Genomic DNA, 19,402 nt, shown 5'->3' on the forward strand with positions numbered 1-19,402 from the left:
ATGTGTGTCCCTGAGATTAATTAAAGTTGCTTGTGTGTTTCCTTTCAATCATTGATTGTCAATAGCTTCCAGGGGACAGATCTTCACGAGACCCTCTTCTGTTGGTGGTGAACTGCTGACAGGCTCCTCTTGCATGGGTAACTGTGGCTGCCGTGAGTTTGATTCTCTGGCACCTGCATTCTTTCTACCCACTCTCTGTGATGTCCCCTGGCCTTGGAAAGATGGATAGAGCTATCCCTCTAGGGATGAGTACTCTTGGTGGACTTTGAGAAGAGAGTGGAATGATGCCTGCAGAAGTTTTAAAATAAATTACTTAAAAAAGAACACACCATTGCCACCCAGTGAGAACCTCATTTGGAATTGTTTTGAAGATCCTTCTATGGATACACATAGTTAGAGATCTTTTCCTGACACTTTGATACACTGTTTTTTTCTGTTGTTCCAATAGTTGAAGACTGTGGTTCACCCTATTGTGCTGAGGGCACCTGGGTTGTCCCCAGTTTTAATGTTTCCAGTTTACTTTTACTCCTGTGATCAAGACTGACTGATGTTTCCTGTGTGTGTTAGCTATTCTTGTACAAGGTTTCTCTGAGGAGCTGATTTAGTTATTTTTCTTAATGTTGTGACAAAGTATCTGGCAAAAGTAACTGTGGAAGAAAGGAAGGGCTTAGTTTGCTCGCAGGTTTGGGTGAAGTCAAGTGTGAGGCAGCTGGTCACATTACATCAAACGTCAGGAAGCAGAGAGGGAGATCCATACTGACCCTCAAATCTTCTCCTTTTTATTCACAGTCAGGGTGAGTCTTTCCATTCCATTAATCCAACTAGAAACTCCTATCCAGACCGGTTTATTCCTTTCTGTCAAGTTGAAAACCTATGTTAACCATCACATCTGTAGTGTTCAAAAAAAGGCACATAAATAATCTAAAATTTTCCAGTAATCACATAAAAGGTATAAATATGAAATAAATTTAATAACACTGTAAAACCTAGAATGTTTAAAACATTATGATGTCAACATGTAACTAATATAAAAAGTTATTCATGAGTTATTTTGCATCATCTTTTCCCAGCATGATATCTTTGAAATCTCTCACATTCCAGTGGTTCATTTGCTGGTTGCTGCTGGCTTGGATTTCATTGCCTTGAAGAAGACAGACAGGAGCAAGCTTCCTGGTTCACAGCGTGTGTGCATGTTGAGTTTTATTAGATAACTCCAAATTATTTTCCAAAAGTTGCATTACCTCCTTTGGTTGGTTTTTTTTTTTTTAATTATTTAAGCATGTATTGTTGTTACATGAGTGTGTGCCTGCTGTGTGTAGAGGGTGTATTCATCAGGGCATATGTGTGGATATCAGAGTGGGGGTATATACCACGGCATGTGGATGGAGATCAGAGGACAACTTTATGGGGTCATGCCCCTCCTTCCATCTCTATGTAGATTCTGGAGATCCAACACAGGTCTTCTGGCTTACCCAGCAGGCACCTTTACCCACTGATTCCTCTTGTTGGTCTCATTGTGTATTCCCAATGGACTAAATCTATGTTGAGGCTTGGGGTTCTCAGAGATGCTTGGATTTGCCTGTCTGGTAGCTGTGGAAGTATTTCACAGGGACTTACTATTATGTTTCTGATCATTAATGAAGACTGTCTCGTGTCTTTATGGGCTACAGCTGTGGTTGGTAGTTCTTCCTCATAGTTGGGCTCTTTCAGTTACCTATTTGTAGAAGTTCTTTTCATAGTCTGTAAACCACTTCTCCCTCAATTATACCTAATGTAATTATCTTCTGTTCCGTGGCTTCCTTTTTTACTTTATCAATATTGAAATCTTCTCACTCTTAACAGTTTCATCGTGTGTCATAATGACACACCTTTGACGCTGCACAACTTGGTGGATTTATCGTACTCTCCGAGCCATGGCACAGTCGTCAGAGTTCCATGTTGAAGACAGCACATCAGCAATCATTCCTCATTCCCTCAGTGATCACTCTTAGCTGCCACTGTGAAAGTACACTCTCAGAGAGACTCCCCATCACCTTTCAGGGCGCCAGTCCTCCTGCGTCTGACTGGTGTCAGCTTCTTGCACCAATGTAGCATTTTTCTATCTCCTGGGTCTCATGTTTCCACCTGTTGTTTCTCTACAAACTCTATGCCTATTGTTTCACACAATTGCATTAAAATCAGTCAAGAGAGGAGTGGAGAAAGAAAAAGATGCAGTTGTACTATTTTCTATAGTCTTTGGAAGCTGACTCCAAAGCTTTCTATAGATGGAATGTAGATACACAGATGACTATACTCAAGTCCCTTACATAAAATAATGTAGATTTTTTTTAGAAGACCTATGCATAGCCTTCCATTTTAAATGATCTCCAGATCACTTATAAAACCTAATGCAGTATGAATATTACATGAATAATTTTAGGCTGTGTTTTAGTTAATCGTGACAGAATAAAAGCTTTATATGTTCAGCATGGACATGATGTTTTTTCAAATCTTTTTTATCCAAACACAGGATGTTCTGTGGGTGCAGAATGCCAAACGCATCTAAAGTCTGGCTGGTCTGTCATTTAGAAGGATGTGACTAACAGGCAGCACTTTCCACTTGGTGGATGGCTCTTAGGACACTCACCTCCTGTGATGGCTAGTCTCCATTGTCAACTTGACTGGTCCTAGAGTCACTTAGGAAACAACGCTGCTGTATCACACCCTGAATGTGCACACCGAGTCTCACAGGCTGGAGGCCTGCACTGCTTGGATGAGTGGAAGAGGAAAGGGAACAAGCTGACTGCAGAACTGTGTCCCATTGCTTTCTATCGGCAGACACTGTGTGGGCAGCTGGGGCTGTGTGGGCAGCTGCCTCCCATGCCTGCCCCCTGGCTTCCCCTACAAATCAGCAGCCACAAGAAACCCCAGGCCCTCAAGATGCTTTTTTCAGGGTTTTTGTTAGGGAAAAATACTTTATATTTCTATAAATTATAACCTCAACAACATACTTACATACACACTGGGTTTTTGTTGTTGTTGTTGCTGGTTTGGTTGTTTCTTTTTGTTTTTGTTGTTTTGTTTATTTTTGTTTTTTTGTTTTTACAGTGAATTTCAGTTCAGTCAAAAGGAGAAAGGAGAAAATATATGACATATTTTCTTTCTTCCTTTGTATAAAAGTATTAGTACTCTTTTTTTTTTCCCCACATAGATTCAAATTACCATCTGGGATCATGGACCTTTTAGCCTAAAGAATTACTTTTCACATTGTCTGTAAATCAGCTTGACTGGAAACAGATATTATTTTGGTTTTTGTTTATCTGGAATGCCTTTGGTGCCTTCATTTTCATAAGCTAACTTTACTAGTTATAAAATCCAGGGTAGATCATTCTTTTTTAATATGTCAGCAGCATTTTGGGTACTCACACCACTGACTTCTGACCTTCTCTGTTCCTGCTGAGAAGACGGCAGTGCGTCTTTGAGGGTTCCTGTATATCAATCACAGTGATGGCTGCCAACTTTCTGCTTGCAGGATTCCTCTCTCCCTTGGTGGCTCTGCTGGCATCTTCCCTGTGACACGTCTCTGTTTATACTCGTCATACATGGAGTTGACACCTCCTGAACGAGGGCATTCATGGCTTTCATCAGACTTGTTTTTTTCCCTGCCCCTACACTACCTCTGTTAGACTTTTCCTCTTAGAGTCTCCCAATCACGGCTGTGGGCCCCTCTGTGGTCAGCACTGCTCTGGGGTCAGCGATAGTATGGAAGAGAAGATCCGCTGATGCCCAGGCTCCTGGCTAATCTGGGGGCACTTGCACAGAACTTAGACTGCACCCCAAGCAAGGAGCATAGTGTCAGAATGGTTTCTTTGAGACCCTCTTCATCCTTTGGTTCTGGGGCTCCAGGGCAGCACATTTTTTGGTGGGGGCAGAGTGGACTCATTTCTAATCCTCCCTACACTGAGAACCAAGCTTCGAGGAATCTGGTTTTATTAGTTAGTTAGGGACTGTTCTTCGAGTCACTCCTCCTGAACAGACCCGAGCTTTGTCCCTGGTGTTGCATGTGCCTGGAAAACTGGATGTTTGATGTCCTTGGCTCTGCAAATAGCCCCAATGAAAGCTGCTCCATTTCTGCTTCTCGAGTTCCCGTTGTCTTCACCTCATTCTCTGGCCTCCGTGTTTTTTATTTTCTTGCCAGCTCCTCAGAGCACTTCAGAGGGCGCTCACAGTGTTTTGCCAGCATTTTAAGCTATTTTCAGTGGGGAGATTGGTCGAGGTGCCTAGTCTTTCATTTTGCTGGCAGTAGATATCATGTTCCGCTTTTTCCCTTCCCCTAGTTACAAACCAATTAGTTTACTGGGCACACCATTTAAAGCTACCTTTTCATCCTGACTACATGGCCAGCCTCAGTTTCTTAGTTCACTGTTTTATAGGAGTAACAGATGGAAGAATAAAAGCAGAAACACTCTGGGATTGCAATTTTCACAGACCTTCCTTTCGCCTTTAACTCTCTGGGAGGAACCAATTATAGGTCAATATGTGTGACCTTAAAGCAGTCTGTTGGTTATTGAGTCTTGCACTGCGATGTCCCCAAGGGGATCTCTTGTCTCAGCACCAATGGCCACTGCTCTGATGGATTCATAATGTTCAGCATGAGGAGCCAGTTTCTGACACACCTTACTGACGCATGTTTAAATTGTTGCATGCTGCCTCGAGATGAGCCTGGAGTGTGCCCACCTGCAATGAAGAGGAGAGAAACATCCTAGGAAGCCTGTTTGCTGTTACAGTGATAATGATAAGGCTAATGACTGTGATAATGGCAGATGTTTACTCTGGACCATTGGCCATGCTTAGGATTTACCTGGATGCATCAATCCAGATGATCTCACCTAATTAATCTCCTGAAAATTGGCCCTGGTATTTAATTATTGCTGGGATCGAAACTCATTAATAACTCATTCAAAAATAATAAACCACTTCAGCACCTCACCTCATCTAGTCCTCCTGACATTAATTTTGACAACTAGTTCTTGTCGGTGGGATGGTTGGCATTGTAGGCCCTCCAATGGTGTGGGTTTTGTTTGTTTGTTTGTTTGTTTGTTTTTGTTTGTTTGTTTTTTTGGTTTTTCGAGACAGGGTTTCTCTGTATAGCCCTGGCTGTCCTGGAACTCACTTTGTAGACCAGGCTGACCTCAAACTCAGAAATCCACCTGTCTTTGCCTCCCAAGTGCTGGAATTAAAGGTGTGCGCCACCACCGCCCAGCCAATGGCGTGTTTTGAATTGAGGGAGAAGGTTCATTTCGTTCTGTAAAAATGTCTTAGACATTACGTATATGCTGTAGGATGGAAAACTTTCAGATATAGAATGATGTCTGCCTTAAGACATACATTAAGGAAATCTTGACTCAGCTCTAAGTCTTGGGGTCACCTCCAGGTAGAAATAGAATTCCCTCTGCATTAATGTTCACAACCTTACCATGTAGTCCATTCATTCTGGTACATAAGTGACTTTCTTTTTTGTATTTTTAAAGCCAACTAAAAACCCACCAAAACTTTGGCAAGTTGTACACTCTTTGACCTGAAGACATGATATTCATCACACCAGATACTCTTTTTTTTTTGTATATTTACTGCACATAAAGTCATTTCATTTCCAAAACACAAGCAGCAAGGCCAGAAGCTAGCATCTCTGCTTTTGCATCTCTTTAAGTCTCAGACGTCAAAAAGTTTCCAGAATGGTCCCAGTTTAGGGCCACGTTGTATTTCTGTCATCGGGAATATTGTCTGTCCCCTAAGACTCACCTCAGACCCCACAATCATGATTTCTTCTGAAGATTATGTGTGCTAGTTTTCCTGTCTATTGCTGTGATAAAAACATGCCACTCAAGGCCAGGAACGTGATACAGAAACCGTGGAGGAGCTCTGATGCTTGGATTCATGTTCGCCTAGCTTCCTTTACAGCCCAGGATCACCTGCCCAGGGGATGACATTGCCATCAGTGGACCGAGCCTTCCTATATCAACCAACAACCAAGATAATCTCTCACACATAGGCACACAGCCCTGTCTGATCTGGGTAGTCCTTCAACTGACGCCTCCTTCTCAGGTGACTCCAGGCTGTGTCAAGTTGATAGTCAAAGCTAACTCAGGCAAGAGAGCAGATAATTTGTAAAGCCTGTAGCGTTTACTGTTAGTCTGATGTTTTGAATTTAAGTCTAGCAAGAATGTCACAGAAGTGAGGAGAGTCCTTTCCAGACCTCCTAAGCGGGTGTCGCACAATGTCAACCGCCTCATCATGTCTTGTGACAATGGTGTCAATCACTAGCTTCCCTGCTATAAAATTACTCTCCTCACTCCTGCCTGACAATTACTAAGTATTAACCTGAGGTGACAGACTTCGAGATTGGTAAATAACCTATTCTTCATCAGCCTTTCCATTTGTTATTTAATTCCTCTCAATTTAGTCCGTGCTTTCCTGTTTTCTCACTATGAATTTATTTTCTCACTCAAAATTTCCCCAGTGCCCTTTCATGTGATGCATTGCCATGATTGTCTTTAGTATCCCCTCCCCATTATCACAACAAAATACTATAGATTCATCTCTTTCTTAGCCCTAGAATCAGCCCTTCATCAAGGTCTCTATTATCTCTGCATTAGGAAAGGCATTTCAGAAGCAAGGTCAAAACCAGCAGGTGTGTTCATTGCTTTTGGAATATAACTGTCCTCTGGTCCTCTCATGGACAGAGATGTATTTTCCTCGTCCGTCTCTATTGTGTCTGATCAGTGAATAGACATAAATTTATAAACAGAGTTTGATGTTCTTTTGTTGTATGGACTAATTGTTCAACATTGAACATTTAAAATGCATAGGAAAGCAGAGAGAAATCACCCATGGTGCCATTAGGGGAAAGAGCCGGTTCCTGGGCTTTGAGAGCCATGTTGAGCCTTCCCCTGAGAGGTGATGCCTGTGGCTGTACCTAGCAGACCATTTGCTACATGCTTAGTGTTTGACAAAACCCAGCTTTTAATATTTGCTTACACCATGTAAAATGAAGTCAATGGCCATTGTAGCATAGTCCATAGAGGCTGCATTCTTATGCCCTTGAACCAAGCTTTGCTACGACCTTAGTCAGAGAGGGACTCACTCCACCACAGGAAGCCTCACACTGGAGTCTGGGCCATGGGCCATCTCAGCTTCTCTCTCTGTTTGGAAACATGTTTCCCTGAGATAGTTGCCAATTTCCACCCCGTTATTCTTGCTCCTCTGTTGGCACAACCTTGTGTTCAAGTCATTTATCAGATTTCCCTCCCAGATGGGGAAGACTCTAGACAAACCTAATGAGGTAAAGGCCAGATGACACCAGTTCTGCCAAGAATAAGACGACAACCCTATTTGTGAAGAACACAGACAGTGTCGTATGCCAGCTCCACTCAGCTTTTAGACTGCTCTCTGCAAATCAGGGGGTATAGTCATTCAGATGGCATTTGAGGGGCAAAGATACCTGGTTCTGGTTGTGTTAGTAAGTGCCTTGACAGGGAGATCAGGAAGACCTGCAAACGTACAGTGATGTATGCAATCGTTAATGGGTAAAGAAATCGCTAATAAAATCATTCCTGGGCACATTTCCTCTGGGCAAGGTATTGGATTGGTCACAGGATGTCTTTTGCCATTTTTATGCCATATTTTCTATATTTTCTATTTTCTATGCATTTCCATACACTTTGGCCATCTTGGGTGGGATATCCAAACTATGGACTCTTTAACTGTTCTTCTGTTTGAGTAACCAGTGCCACCTTACAGGAGCAGTCACCTCAAGCCGGGATGTGCTTTTAAATGTGGCTGGATGGCCCAGCTGTGTTGTAAATTAGCAGAGTCCCCATCTGTCCAGGTCACTCCATTTAGCTGGATCAGAGCTACTTCTGACTCCATCCTAAAGATGAATCATGGTCTCCCTGCGCCATCACAGGCCGAGAGGAGGAGCACACTGGTTTAGAGTTTCACAACCTAACACGCTCCCCTGGCAGCATGGTACGCTGAATTAGATCCATATGTAAAATGGAAATAGAACTGTGTGTTCCTCCTGGGCAATTCCGAGGTGTCAAATGGCCAATTTTCAGAAGGCTTTGCCAGTGCCTGGCACCTGCGTGGTGCTTAGCAAGGCGAAGCCGAGATGTTGATGGGAATCCAGTGAGTCCCCTCTGTCCTGTAGACACAGCCGTGGTGCTCCATTTACAGGGCTGGACCTAGCTGGGTGTTCACTGTTCTCACATAGGTCGTGAGTGAAGGGGGTTGTGAGAGTCTCGCTCAGCCTCATGCAGAAATTGGTGGGTTGCTTCCTGAAAGAATGAGTGATCTGGCTATTGATAACTCTAAAGTAAATAATGATTTGTTATCTCTCAACCTTCTAGCTTGTCTCCTCATCCATAGTGATCCTTTCCCACCAAATTCTGAGCCAGCAGGCAACATTCCCCTTCATCTCACCCCTCACCTGATTTGATTCCGGAAGCATCAAATTGCTGGGTCTTCACTTCCACCTACGCCCCTTTCCTTGCTTACCCCGAGTCTCTAGTTTTCAGTCATTTTATCAAATGATGGCATGACCCAGTCATTGAAACATACGCGAGAAGGGAGTATGGAGTAGGCAACTTAAGAAATTCCATTTAACCCTTTACTTTAGCACAGACTCTGGGGCACAACAATGTGCCTTCAGGGTTCTGAGACTCCAGCAAGCTGCTGTCCTGGACAACTAGCACGGCTCAGCCATCCCTGGAAGGGGTTTTAAGGTTAGCTCTCTAGATACACACTTCCTTTTTCTAAATATGCTTGCTCACTGCCTACTGCCTGCCTCAGAAAGCACACATCTTGGCATTGTTATCGGCTAGCTAGGCAACTAAGTAAGTTGCTTGAATCAGTTGACTCAGGTTCCACATCTATAAAATGGGCTGTGGTGAGGTCGACTCCCGACTGTACGAATAAAACACTCAGCTCTGTGCCTGGTGCCTGTAAGAAAAGACACCTTCAGCTATTATATTTTCTTCACACACATCACCCTTTCCTTATTGGATCATTAAACTAATCTGAAAGTTTTACAGCCTCGTGTTAAATACGGGACCTGACACGTTTGTTTGCTTGGTGAGAACCTTGGCTCCCATATAATTCTGTAGAATTGTGACTTGGGCTTTCTAGAGAAGTATTTCTCTCATGAGCTTTGTGTTCATTGGGTCAGAATACTTCCGTGTGAATGCAAATGCTTAGGCCCCAGGCAGAACTGTGGAACTAACATTTTACAGGGCAGGGAGGGCACCAAGCTGCATCCTAACACAATCCTCTAGAGCGACTTCTGTGTCATGTGGAGGACTCTGAGGGTGTACGCGCCCCCTCCCCATCTCGGACACTACCTCAGGAGTCCGGGGTTCCCATCCCCTCTCGGGCTACGGTCCAGGGTTCCCACCCCCCTCTCGGGCTACCTCGGGAGTCCGGGGTTCCCACCCTCTTCTCTGGCTACCTCGGGAGTCCAGTGTTCCCATCCCCTATCGGACACTACCTCGGGAATCCAAGGTTCCCACCCCCCTCTGGCTACCTCGGGAGTCTGGGGGTTCCCATCCCCTATCGGGCACTACCTCGGGAGTCCAGGGTTCCCACCCCCTCTCTGGCTACCTCGGGAGTCCGGGGATTCCCATCCCCTCTCGGGCACTACCTCGGGAGTCCAGGGTGTCCACCCAGCTGAGATATGGTGATTATTTGTTGGCAGCCTCTCCATCCATTTTCATCCACGTTCAATTTTATTCCAAGAGCCTCATCCTGCCCCAAACAGCCCATGATGCGGTACAATTATGCCAGAAATATTGACTTCGGCCCCAAACCACCCCCTAGGTCCCCAGCAGGATTTTTAGAGGACCAGGTCACATGACTAAACAGCTCACTGAGACCAACAAAGCATTCGCTCTCCCAGCCGGCCAAGGCTTGTTTGGGTTCCACGGCAGCGGCTAATTAATTGTTCGTCGTTCTTTTCTGTTTTTACCCAATACCAGGCTTCACTTAAGCTGTGGAACAAGCCACCCATCCAGTGCGCATCATAATTACTGTTTGGCGACTTCACACCAGCAAAAATTTATTAAAACTTCACGACTCATTAATAGTAAACGATCATAATCGCTTAATAGAAAAAGGAAACTGTGCTAATGACGGCGGCTTTGATGAACATGTTTGACCTTAAGTCATGAAGTCGAGTGAAATTAATATCGCCAAGTGTTGAACATAAGGTTATTTACAGTGCACATCACTTCAATCATCGTAAAAGCAAATAAATGTGTTTTGAGTTTGACTAGATCTGAAAGCCTTTTAAGTCTTCATAACAGATTAAGGGAGCGTTAATGAACTCCCACACAATGGCAATTAGGTGACAGGGTGCCTGTCGAAGGAAATGGCTCTGTTCTGTGGAACGCTGGAGCCAAGTCAGTCATTTGCTGTGTAAATGTGCAGAGGCACCTCGAGGGCAGATGTCATCACAGTAGAATTTGGGGTGTGGTGGCAGAGGTTTGGTAATCTTGTAAAGACAGAAAAAAAAAAGCAAGCAGATGAGGGTTTATGTCACTTAGGTACCTAGAAAAATGTTAATCCTGTTTATTTCATATGTATGCATGCACACATGTATGAATTCATGTGAGGGCTGCTGCGGCCCTGGGTGGAAGCTGATGACATTTGTTTTCAGACAGTCTCTTACTCCCTGGAAACTCACCAAGCAAGGCTGAGTTGACTGACCTATAAGCTCCAGGGGTCCACTTTTCCTCCACCAAGCACTGAAATAAATGCTTGCCACCATACCCAGCATTTAAAAGGTGAGTTCTGAGGCTCAAACTCAGGTCCTTGGGCTAGCAAAGAAAGCGCTTTGCTGACCGCGTCCTCTCCCGAGGCTTGAATCCCATTTATAAAAACTATCTTTACCCTTTGGGGTATCATGAGCTCATCCAAAGCACATCGGAGAGAGCTGAATTCCTGGTGTTAGTGAGGCCTTCTACTGCACCCAAGAAGTCTGAATTCTCCTAGTCCAGGACACCAAGAAGTATATTCTGCCTCTGTTTCCTAAAGGCAGGGAGGGTCTATCACATGGTAGACCCCATCCCCTCAAAATGAGAAAGGCAGAGCCTGAAGGAAACCAAGCTCAACGAGTGTTGCAAGAATGAGTCAGTGTACACTCCTACTCCTACTGGTGTGTGTCCTGGTGTCTGCCCCTTTGATAACTGGTAAACTGAGATTCAGAAAACCCAAGCAACGTTGTGTCTGAGTCTGTGTATTAGGAACACACAGAGTCACCTTCCCTTTTTTTGACGGGTAGCCATGTTCTGAGATTTGCTAAGGAGGGAAGTCTCTTGCTCTTAGACTGTGTACACATTTCACACAGGAAGACAGGAGCACCCGAGTGACTAGCAATCAGTGAGGACCTCACATTGAAAGTTCATTGTAAGGTGAGGTGACCTGGAAGGCTTTCTGGATGGGAGCTGATCAGATATATAAGTGGTGGCAGCGGGAAGACATGAATGGTGCCCAGGGCACATTTAGAAAGCAGTGAATAGATAGATATGTATGGAGCAAGAAAGGTGGCTTAGATCAGAGCTGGGGCCTGTGTGACCTGGTGACTGGAGTGGGGAGGATGAGGGTGTGGTTCATCCAGGTGCACGGGGAGCCACAGAGCACAGGGAAGACCGCACCCCACTGGCCAATGTTAGATTGGTCTTCCAGGAGAAAAGCCAGCCAGAAGGCATGGTGAAGTTTGAGGCTGGTGACTAAGGGATCCTTAGCACCCAAACTTAACAAAAGAACTATGGGCCCCTTCCTCTACACCCTATGTGACCTCCTTCACGTCCTCCTCGCCTGCGCAGGAGCCATCCAGGGCCTGCTGCTTTAGCTTAGCCTGGGAGTTGCCCTAGCTCACCCTCACCTTAGGTGTGCAGCCCAGCAAACTCTCCTTCGATCTGTGTCCACTGTACCCATCTACTCTGTGAGCATCCCAGATGCCCTTTGGCATGGACCGTGGCCACAACCTAATTCTTCGCATTGCCGCTTGCATGCCGTTCTCTGCCTCCAACCCCCAGTGTCTTTACACAGCCATGCTGGCTAGACTGCCTTCTTCAGCACATTTAGCCCACTTCCATCTTGGCCTTGCTGTGTGCCCTGACCTAAGTTGTTCCTTTCCTGCTTCAAGGGCCTCTTAAGCAAACAAACAAACAAACAAACCACCACAAAAAGAACCTACTTGGACTTTAAGTATGAGCACATTCTAAAAGAGACGTCCTCTGGTCACCCAGATAACAACCAGAGCCCAGATCTACCCCCTTGCAGCACCCATGCGTTTCAGTGATAGATGCCATGTGTGTCCGTGGTACTGGCTCCACGACAGAAGCTGATTACCTGTGTCAGCTCACCTCGTCCTCAGAGCCAACCGGATAAGGTACCAGTGACATAGGTGCCGTTAGCGTCCATATTTCATGGATGTAATCTCTTGACAGGTGACATGTGTCATTGTCATATTCTCATGCTTAGTTGCCATCATGAACACTCCTCCCATTACTGTGTAGTTTCAGTGAGAAGACAGACCTGTCTCTGTTATTCTCAACTGTACCCAGCACTCATAAGGATGCCTGGAATAGGGCAAGCATTAAAGTCTGCAGGGAAGGCCAGAGGAGGATAGTGGGAAGGGACAATGATGTCTGTGTAGGCAAAGAGTTCAAGGAGATGAAGGGGTCTTCCTCGGAGGCTGGGCTCGGAGGCTGGGCGTACTGGAAGCTGAGTGAGACAGTGCAGTGGGGGAGGGGGTGATGTGCTCTGTGGGTTTAGGGTGCCAGCTGAAGCTGGGAGCTGGGATAGACGAGTTCTCTGGAGGAGGAGGAGACAGATTAGCAGAGGGCAGAGAATAGGATTTGACTGTTCTTGTGAAGGACTTGGGCAAATCTGAGAAAAATCCCTTTAAAATATCACCAACAAATTGTGTATCAAAAGGACAATGTCTCACTCTCCGCAGAGCAAATTTAAAAAAAAGAAGAGTCCACGTGCATACCCTGGTTTCTATAGACCCAGAGACTATGGATTTAATTCCACAGGTTTCCTCGAGGATCTAATCCTTTTGTGGCCTGGACAAATGACACGGCTTACCAGAGCCAAGATAACCCAAGGTACAGCATCTAAGGCCAGCCAGGCTCCCCACACCTGAAGCCTGACGCTCCGTTTTGCTCATGAGACTTTGCCAAGTTACTTCACATGAGTCTGTTTCCTCATCAGCAAAGCTGAGAGAGGTGTGTCTGCTCCCCACCCCAACCCCCGCCCCCCGGGTGGCTACCGAGATTTATTGTGGTACCTGCATTTGTGTAAGCCATTAGTGGAAGAGGGCACCCTGGAGAAATAATCTTTGGCTCCAATTGGGTAAAGATGGAAGCCAATCAGGGACCAAAAACGGAAGTGGGTTTCACGGTGGGAGCTGTGGACAGACCTGTAGGATCTAGACAACACCTGGTCAATAGGACTTGATGTCTGCGTGCGAGGTTTACTGCAGAAGGGAAGCTGGATGTGAGGACTCCTTGTGCAGACAGTGATCCTATGAAGAGGTGGCAGTACACTGTGAGTTGCTCCAGCCCCCACACCCTGGTTTAGGACATTTTAGTGTCCGCTGGGGGAACCACTAGCCCAGCACTCTATTGCTTTTGTCCAGTTATCAGACTAGAGCAAACAGCTGTCACCTAAAGCCATTGCTGGCAGCCCTGGGCTGCGCATCTGACATGGGCAATCTCTTAAATTATAGTGGAGAGTATTTCAAAGGACACTTAATATTCTGTAAAAAAAAATGCCTTTAAAACTCCCCTGAATATATTCAAGTATGTAGATGTGTTCTGCAGAAGTGGATGGCGCATTGTGCATTAAAATACCTTGCAATTTTGGAGTTGGGAGAGGTCATGAAAGCAAGTCAGGAAATCAAAGGAGGTCCCAGTGTTGAAGGGAGGGCTGAGAGATGCTGGGCTGAAGGAAACTGTGTTTGCTGTCGGCCAACAAAGGTACGCAGGGCCTTCCTCTGCATACACAGAAAGAGGATTATCAGGAGCATCACCCTGGCTGGTAGGAGGGGCCAGAAACAGCTTGGGTGTGAAGATGTTGTGCAAAATGAATTCCTTTCCCTTAGGAGACATCACCTGAGAGCCCCGGGAGAGAAGGGATCACAAACCAGCTGTCAGAGCATGCTTCTTTCCTCTTACAGTAATGGGCAGTCACTGAAGGCCACAGCCGGGATCCTCTTTCAAGGGAAGGAAAACAGGGCTGAGATGAGGGCTGTGTGGATAATGTTTTTTGGGGGGAACTCTCCAGGATGAGTCAAATTCTACTACAACTGCAGATAAAACTCACTTTCCATCACCATTGGTATAGTATGCTTTCTGCATGTCTTCCAAAGACCTACATGTTGAAGGACTGACTGACCTAGACACTGGTGCTATAGGGAGGAGGTGCAAGCTTTGACAGGTGGGGCCTAGTGAAGAGGTTGAGGTCTTTGGAGGTATTCCCTCGCATGGGATTGTGGGGTCCAGTCATTTCCTCCTTGTCTGTTTATGTCCCATTGTGAGGTAGATGGTTTTGCCAAGATTTCCTCCACTGATGGACTTCCAAAACCATGAGCCCAGTCAACCAATCAATCAATCAATCAATCAATCACCAATCTATCGTTCTTTCTCTCTTACACTTGCTTATATGTATGTTTACATGTATGTATGTATGTATGTATGTATGTTTGGTTGCATGTATGTATGGTTGAGCATATGTATATATGTATGTATGTGTATATATATATATATATGCATGGTTGCATGGGTATATGGTTGTGTGTATAGTTGTATGTTTGTATGGTTGTGTGTATGTATGTATGGGTGTATGGTTGTATGGGTATATATTTGTAGAGTTATATGGTTGTATGTATTTATTTATGGTTGTATGTGTTTATGTATGTATGTATGTATGGTTATATGAGTATAAGTGTGTATTTATGTGTATTTGATTGTATTGTGTATGTATGTATGTATGGTTGCATGATTGTATATGTATGTATGTATGGTGTATGGATGTATGGGTGTATGGTTGTGTATATGTATATATGTATGGTGTATGGGTGTATGATTGTATGTATGTATGAGTATGTGGTTGTATGTATGTATGTATGTATGTATGTATGTCTGTATGGGTGTGTGGTTGTATTACGTATATATGTATGAATGGGTATATGGGAGAATGTGTGTATAGTTGTATGTATGTAAGAGTATATGTATGTGTGTATGTGTTGATGTAGATGATGCAGATATAGATGACGTAGACATTTGAACACACACATGTAGAGGTCAAGTCAAATTTGAGTGTCATTCCTCAGACTCCAGTTACCTTATCTTTTTAAATTTTAATTTATTTTATTTTCTGGGACAGAGTCTCTCACTGGGATCTGGGGTTGATCAGTTTGGCTGTCCACCTAGCACCTAGGATGTGCACGGTGGTTTCCCCTCTCCCTAGCATTGGGATTGAAGTGTATAACACCAGCCTTAACGTTTCTATGTGGGCTCTGGGGTCTAATTCACGTCTTCATGTTTGCAAGGAATGTGTTGACTGAGCCATCTCCTCAGCCCCAACTCTTCCTCCAAAGCCTTTTGAGAGATTTTAAAGAATTTTGTACATGTATAATAATGGGACCAGCTCATACTGACCCTCCAGTTCATTCATCACATTCATTTGTTGTGAGTGTACCAGGGGTGTGCACACCATATGCATGTGTGTAGACCAAAGGACTTTCTTCTTTTTAAGATGGCTTCTCCCAGGAATTTGCTACAGTAATGGGAAGCTGATCTCGGTCTGCACACTTTGGACATTCTAGTTCTGAGGCAATGAGGCAAAGAGAACTGCACTGATCAGGATGGGGCTTCTCAGAGTGGAGAATGCTGCTCCTTTCAAAGTTGTCCAAGTGTGGAGCAGGATTGGCAGAGCATGCTAATGCTAGGGCCAGGCAGGGACAAGTCTTCCCTAAGGCAGCTCCTTGCAAAGGGTCAGAAATACAAGCCATGTCTGCCTCACCTCTCTCATGTGCCACTACGTCAGTGAGGATCCAGAGGCAAGTGGTGTGTGGGGATGGCTGTAGGGGCACCTGCGATGGCCCTCAATACCTCAGAGCTGAGCCTTGCACTTGCACAGTTACAGTATAACGGGTCAGCTCTGCTTCTTTGGGTGCAGTTGTGGGCAAAGTGGCTCTTTAAAAACACTTTAGCTGCCTTTTGTCACTTGGTTTAAATGTGTGCATTGCAGCTACTTTAATTGGTTCCACGTCTGGAATGAGGGACCGGAATGGAAGCGTGGCTCTCTCTCGGGGGAGCAGTCCTGACACTCCAATGGCTTGTCATATTTCTTTTTAAATCTGCCATTCTTCTCCTCCAGGCGAGGGAGGTGATCTAATTATCTTCTGAGACAAGCTCACGCCACAGTCTAACCAACTTGGGCTATTCTCAAGCTGTAGCACCAAGTGTGGGTGGAGGAGTCTGCAGTGTGCATGTGTGGAGAAACTGTGTGTTCTCATGACCTTTCCTGATCAGCAGCCAGGAGACCATCTCGTCACTAGGCCTGAGTCCACAGCTACTGTAGTTTACCTGGGTGCTGGCCTTGGACAAAGGTTAAAAAAAAATTCCATCCCTCCTTGATGATGTGGCTTTGCACCAACTCTACCTTCTCTGAGAGGCAGTTTCTTCCATTGCAAACTGAAAATAGATTCTATCTTGAAGCTGTGGTTGCAGTGAGAGCTGACATGATCTCAGGCATGCAGCCTGTCCATCTTGGGCCTGGTGCATGTGAACTCTTGATAGCTAGCAGCTGCTCTTCAGGAGCCCCCCAGGAACATATCTTCAGGGCTGGTTATATCCTGCCAAGAGCTGACCCAACCTCTCTTGGACTGGGAAAGCCCTGCCTGGAGCTGACTCACCAGAGTCTCCAGCCACTGGGTGAGGGATTTTTATAACTCTGCCATGCACACAGCACACACCAGGTGCCTGGAGGTGTTTCTTCCCAAAATTGAGGCAATTAATCTTGCAAGGGGTGCTGTAGGGATGCTGCTGGTTGCTTCCTGGGATGTGTGGCTGCAAGAGGGAACTTTAGCCTCCAGAGAGCTCTGAGGCAGAGGGGGTCATCACCTCTTCTTTTTGTAAAGTAGGACTTGGAAGCTGAGATAATGGCAGACAGGATCCAGCCCAGGTTTCCTCTGTATCTTATTCTCCAAAGCACAAGTAATAAAAATATGTGGACATAGTAAAAACTACTTAGGTAATAATGCCTCTCTCACGTATTGATATCTATCACTGTGTCTACTATTTATTTATGATCTTTTTTATTTCTATGTACTTACCTATCAATGTCTCTTTGTTATATTCTGTCATCTACCCATTGGTCATGTATTCATATCTGTATCCTGTAGCTATAATGTACGCACAATCTCTTGCCTGCTTGTCAGCTCTTGTCATCTGATTTTCTGTCATCTGTCATCACTTTTTACATTCGTTAGTATAAACATTATTTATTACATTCATGACTATACAAATAAGAGCGTCGTTTCCACTTCCCCACGCTTTTGCTTTTGACGTGGCTGTTACAGAAGCTTACCTTTTCAGTCTGTTTACAGCTACCTTTCAAAAACATTTGTGGAAGTTAATGAGCTGCTGGGGACTCCGACATTATCTTCCTCAGTAGTATAGCCACAGGGAAGCTGGCCAGGCTCTGGTGAACACCTCCCCCATTCATGCTCATGCAAGCAACCCTAAGTAAATTCAGCGGACCATAAAAATATCAACAAAATAAGAAGCAGGGGAGGGGCTGGCTGGAAAGAGGATGTTAGGGGCGGGGGATCAGACAATAAGGGCAACGGAGTGAATACTTTGGACACGTGTATGAAATTGTCAAAAACTTTAATTAATAATAATAATAAGACGGGTGTGTGGCATTCCCTTTTCCGATCTTTTCAGGTTATTTGACCCGCTACATCATCTTGTGGTAGGACGATAGGAAATACTTCTGCATGGATTTGGGCACACTGCAGAGGAATTTGGGGTGGACTCCTTGCAGTGGGATTGTGGCTCCCAGGGGTGTGATTTTAAATTAGGACACTTCCAGAGGGGACTTTCCGAGGGGCCGTGAAGCTGAACTGCCCAGTGGTTAAGAGCACACGGCAGGGTCATGAAGACCAGAGCTCATATCCCAGCAGCCATACAGCAAGTCTTGGCAGAGGTCTGCAGATGTCTGCAGCTCCAGATTCAAGGGATATGACACCCTCCTCCGGGCCCGTGTGCACGGGAACATCCATGGGCACGTACGTTTTTGCATACACACATTTTAAAAATTCCTAAAGAAAAAAGATACCATTACTATATTTATGTACCCATCTGAGCAATCGGAGGCCAAAGTTCACTTTACTTTTTAAGTGTGGCGACTCCCTCCTCTGCCAGCTTGCACGGGAGGAATCTCCACGAGCTGAAGCCCCTCCGTGCGTCCCTGCGTTGCGCGCTGTGGTTTATGGGACTTTTATGGCTCCTCCTGCTCCTATCCTTCACCTCGCTGTGTTTTCGTTTATGCTTTATTTATATCACCAAACACAGGCAGTCTTGTATCTTGTTCCTGTCACAATTTTTATTTGCTTTCTTGGCATTTCTCTCAGGGTTTTATTAGACATTTCTTGTTCCAGCTCCTAAAATTTCTATCTCCAGTGTCTTGGGGACTTGGGGGCTGCGTTCAGAGGATGATTAGAATATGAATGGATGGCACAGGTCAGGGACCCTGAAGGTCCCTAGGTGCATGCCAGGTGCATGTTGCACTGCAGGCTGCTCTTGCCTTGTTTCTGCTGGGGGGGGGGGGAAGCAACGCCCTACCTCTGCCCAGCCCTAGAGTCCCAGCCCTACCTGATCTAGCCCTGAGCAGCCTGACATGAGCCATGCTTTTCTGTGCCATTCCCCAGGAGGATCCCAGAACCTGGGAGGTATGGCTTTTATTATACAGTTCTGAATGTTTGCAACCCAAACGGACCCAGAAATAAAACTGGCTATTTGGTATCAGACCCAAGAAGCAAGGGAGGAGGGAAGGCAGTCTGGATAAACAAATCAAGAGAAAAACACCAAAAATTGTGGATGTCACAGACCACAGCAAGGAAGCCCTTCCTGGTGTTTTGCTAGATGGAGGAGATGAGGCTCTCAGATGGCCTTCTAGGTATTTATTTTTATGCTTACAGAGTGGCACTAGTAAGCAAGGCTTCGTTTTGTGCTATGATCAGAGACTCAGAACCATCAAAGTGCTGTGTGGTTGCTGAATGCTTAGCCTTTATCTATCTCTCTCTCTCTCTCTCTCTCTCTCTCTCTCTCTCTCTCTCTCTCTCCCTCTC

Source organism: Mus caroli, chromosome 19 (genome assembly GCF_900094665.2).
Source record: "Mus caroli chromosome 19, CAROLI_EIJ_v1.1, whole genome shotgun sequence".
Lineage (NCBI taxonomy): Eukaryota > Metazoa > Chordata > Mammalia > Rodentia > Muridae > Mus > Mus caroli.